Source organism: Carcharhinus amblyrhynchos, unplaced genomic scaffold (assembly GCF_965287045.1).
Source record: "Carcharhinus amblyrhynchos unplaced genomic scaffold, sCarAmb.v2.hapA scaffold_694, whole genome shotgun sequence".
In the NCBI taxonomy this organism is placed as follows: domain Eukaryota; kingdom Metazoa; phylum Chordata; class Chondrichthyes; order Carcharhiniformes; family Carcharhinidae; genus Carcharhinus; species Carcharhinus amblyrhynchos.
In genome coordinates, this window is record NW_027650434.1 from 1 (window position 1) to 4,787 (window position 4,787).

The window sequence follows — 4,787 nt, forward strand, 5'->3', positions numbered from 1 at the left end:
GTACAGATATCTCCCTGAGAGAGAGAGGAGGGGACTGAGAGACACCAGTCAGTGTACAGATATCTCCCTGAGAGAGAGAGAGAGGTGGACTGAGAGACACCAGTCATTGTACAGATATCTCCCTGAGAGAGAGAGAGGGACTGAGAGACACCAGTCAGTGTACAGATATCTCCCTGAGAGAGAGAGAGAGGGGACTGAGAGACACCAGTCAGTGTACAGATATCTCCCTGAGAGAGAGAGAGAGGGGACTGAGAGACACCAGTCAGTGTACAGATATCTCCCTGAGAGAGAGAGAGAGGGGACTGAGAGACACCAGTCAGTGTACAGCTATCTCCCTGAGAGAGAGAGAGGGACTGAGAGACACCAGTCAGTGTACAGATATCTCCCCTGAGAGAGAGGGGACTGAGAGACACCAGTCAGTGTACAGATATCTCCCTGAGAGAGAGAGAGGGGACTGAGAGACACCAGTCAGTGTACAGATATCGCCTGAGAGAGACAGAGGACTGAGAGACACCAGTCAGTGTACAGATATCTCCCTGAGAGAGAGAGAGAGGGGACTGAGAGACACCAGTCAGTGTACAGATATCTCCCTGAGAGAGACAGAGGGGACTGAGAGACAACAGTCAGTGCACAGATATCTCCCTGAGAGAGAGAGAGGGGACTGAGAGACACCAGACAGTGTACAGATATCTCCCTGAGAGAGAGAGGGGGGACTGAGAGACACCAGTCAGTGTACAAATATCCTCCCTGAGAGAGAGAGAGTGGGGACTGAGAGACACCAGTCAGTGTACAGATATCTCCCTGAGAGAGAGAGAGGGGACTGAGAGACACCAATCAGTGTACAGATATCTCTCTGAGAGAGAGAGGAGGGGACTGAGAGACACCAGTCAGTGTACAGATATCTCCCTGAGAGAGAGAGAGAGGTGATTGAGAGACACCAGTCAGTGTACAGATATCTCCCTGAGAGAGAGAGAGGGACTGAGAGACACCAGTCAGTGTACAGATATCTCCCTGAGAGACAGAGAGAGGGGACTGAGAGACACCAGTCAGTGTACTGATATCTCCCTGAGAGAGAGAGAGGGGACTGAGAGACACCAGTCAGTGTACAGATAACTCCCTGAGAGAGAGGGGACTGAGAGACACCAGTCAGTGTACAGATATCTCCTGAGAGAGAGAGAGGACTGAGAGACACCAGCCAGTGTACAGATATCTCCCTGAGAGAGAGAGATGGGACTGAGAGACACCAGTCAGTGCACAGATATCTCCCTGAGAGAGAGAGAGAGGACTGAGAGACGCCAGTCAGTGTACAGATATCTCTCTGAGAGAGAGAGGGGACTGAGAGACACCAGTCAGTGTACAGATATCTCCCTGAGAGAGAGAGAGACGACTGAGAGACACCAGTCAGTGTACAGATATCTCCCTGAGAGAGAGAGAGAGGGGTCTGAGAGACACCAGTCAGTGTACAGATATCGCCCTGAGAGAGAGAGAGAGGGGACTGAGAGACACCAGTCAGTGTACAGATATCTCCCTGAGAGAGAGAGAGGACTGAGAGACACCAGTCAGTGTACAGATATCTCCCTGAGACAGAGAGGGAGAGGACTGAGAGACACCAGTCAGTGTACAGATATCTCCCTGAGAGAGAGAGAGAGGGGTCTGAGAGACACCAGTCAGTGTACAGATATCTCCCTGAGAGAGAGAGAGAGGGACTGAGAGACACCAGTCAGTGTACAGATATCTCCCTGAGAGAGAGAGAGGACTGAGAGACACCAGTCAGTGTACAGATATCTCCCTGAGACAGAGAGGGAGAGGACTGAGAGACACCAGTCAGTGTACAGATATCTCCCTGAGAGAGAGAGAGAGGGGTCTGAGAGACACCAGTCCAGTGTACAGATATCTCCCTGAGAGAGAGAGAGAGGGGACTGAGAGACACCAGTCAGTGTACAGATATCTCCCTGAGAGAGAGAGGGGACTGAGAGACTCCAGTCAGTGTACAGATATCTCCCTGAGAGAGAGAGAGGGGACTGAGAGACACCAGTCAGTGTACAGATATCTCCCGGAGAGAGAGGGGACTGAGAGACACCAGTCAGTGTACAGCTATCTCCCTGAGAGAGAGAGAGAGGGGACTGAGAGACACCAGTCAGTGTACAGATATCTCCCTGAGAGAGAGGGACTGAGAGACACCAGTCAGTGTACAGATATCTCCCTGAGAGAGAGAGAGAGGGACTGAGAGACACCAGTCAGTGTACAGATATCTCCCTGAGAGAGAGAGAGAGGGGACTGAGAGACACCAGTCAGTGCACAGATATCTCCCTGAGAGAGAGAGAGGGCACTGAGAGACACCAGTCAGTGTACAGATATCTCCCTGAGAGAGAGAGGGGACTGAGAGACACCAGTCAGTGTACAGATATCGCCTGAGAGAGACAGAGGACTGAGAGACACCAGTCAGTGTACAGATATCTCCCTGAGAGAGAGAGAGGGACTGAGAGACACCAGTCAGTGTACAGATATCTCCCTGAGAGAGACAGAGGGGACTGAGAGACACCAGTCAGTGCACAGATATCTCCCTGAGAGAGAGAGAGGGGACTGAGAGACACCAGACAGTGTACAGATATCTCCCAGAGAGAGAGAGGGGGGACTGAGAGACACCAGTCAGTGTACAAATATCTCCCTGAGAGAGAAAAGTGGGGACTGAGAGACACCAGTCAGTGTACAGATATCTCCCTGAGAGAGAGAGAGGGACTGAGAGACACCAGTCACTGGACAGATACCTCCCTGAGAGGGAGAGAGGGGACTGAGAGACACCAGTCAGTGTACAGATATCTCCCTGAGAGAGAGAGAGGGGACTGAGAGACACCAATCAGTGTACAGATATCTCTCTGAGAGAGAGAGAGGGGACTGAGAGACACCAGTCAGTGTACAGATATCTCCCTGAGAGAGAGAGAGAGGTGATTGAGAGACACCAGTCAGTGTACAGATATCTCCCTGAGAGAGAGAGAGGGGACTGAGAGACACCAGTCAGTGTACAGATATCTCCCTGCGAGACAGAGAGAGGGGACTGAGAGACACCAGTCAGTGTACTGATATCTCCCTGAGAGAGAGAGAGGGGACTGAGAGACACCAGTCAGTGTACAGATAACTCCCTGAGAGAGAGGGGACTGAGAGACACCAGTCAGTGTACAGATATCTCCCTGAGAGAGAGAGAGAGGACTGAGAGACACCAGTCAGTGTACAGATATCTTCCTGAGAGAGAGAGAGAGAGGGACTGAGAGACACCACTCAGAGTACAGATATCTCCCTGAGAGAGAGAGAGAGGGGACTGAGAAACACCAGTCAGTGTACAGATATCTCCCTGAGAGAGAGGGACTGAGAGACATCAGTCAGTGTACAGATATCTCCCTGAGAGAGAGAGAGGACTGAGAGACACCAGTCAGTGTTCAGATATATCTCTGAGAGAGAGAGGGGGGGCTGAGAGACACCAGAGAGTGTACAGATATCTCCTGAGAGAGAGAGAGAGGGGACTGAGAGACACCAGCCAGTGTACAGATATCTCCCTGAGAGAGAGAGATGGGACTGAGAGACACCAGTCAGTGCACAGATATCTCCCTGAGACAGAGAGATGGGACTGAGAGACACCAGTCAGTGTACAGATATCTCCCTGAGAGAGAGGAGAGAGGGAACTGAGAGACACCAGTCAGTGTACAGATATCTCCCCTGAGAGAGAGAGAGAGGACTGAGAGACACCAGTCAGTGTACAGATCTTCTCTGAGAGAGAGAGGGGACTGAGAGACACCAGTCAGTGTACAGATATCTCCCTGAGAGAGAGAGAGAGGACTGAGAGACACCAGTCAGTGTACAGATATCTCCCTGAGAGAGAGAGAGAGGGGTCTGAGAGACACCAGTCAGTGTACAGATATCTCCCTGAGAGAGAGAGAGAGGGGACTGAGAGACACCAGTCAGTGTACAGATATCTCCCTGAGAGAGAGAGAGGACTGAGAGACACCAGTCAGTGTACAGATATCTCCCTGAGACAGAGAGGGAGAGGACTGAGAGACACCAGTCAGTGTACAGATATCTCCCTGAGAGAGAGAGAGAGGGGTCTGAGAGACACCAGTCAGTGTACAGATATCTCCCTGAGAGAGAGAGAGAGGGGACTGAGAGACACCAGTCAGTGTACAGATATCTCCCTGTGAGAGAGAGAGGGGACTGAGAGACACCAGTCAGTGTACAGATATCTCCCTGACAGAGAGGGGACTGAGAGACACCAGTCAGTGTACAGATATCTCCCTGAGAGAGAGAGGACTGAGAGACACCAGTCAGTGTACTGATATCTCCCTGAGAGAGAGAGGGGACTGAGAGACACCAGTCAGTGTACTGATATCTCTCTGAGAGAGACAGGGGACTGAGAGACGCCAGTCAGTGTACAGATATCTCCTTGAGAGAGAGAGGGGACTGAGAGACACCAGTCAGTGTACAGATAGCTCCCTGAGAGAGAGAGGGGACTGAGAGACACCAGTCAGTGTACAGATATCTCCCTGAGAGAGAGAGGGGGGTCTGAGAGACACCAGTCAGTGTACTGATAGCTCCCTGAGAGAAGAGAGAGGGGACTGAGAGACACCAGTCAGTGTACAGATATCTCCCTGAGAGAGAGAGAGAGGGGTCTGAGAGACACCAGTCAGTGTACAGATATCTCCCCGAGAGAGAGAGAGAGAGGACTGAGAGACACCAGTCAGTGTACAGATATCTGCCTGAGAGCGAGTGAGGGGACTGAGAGACACCAGTCCAGTGTA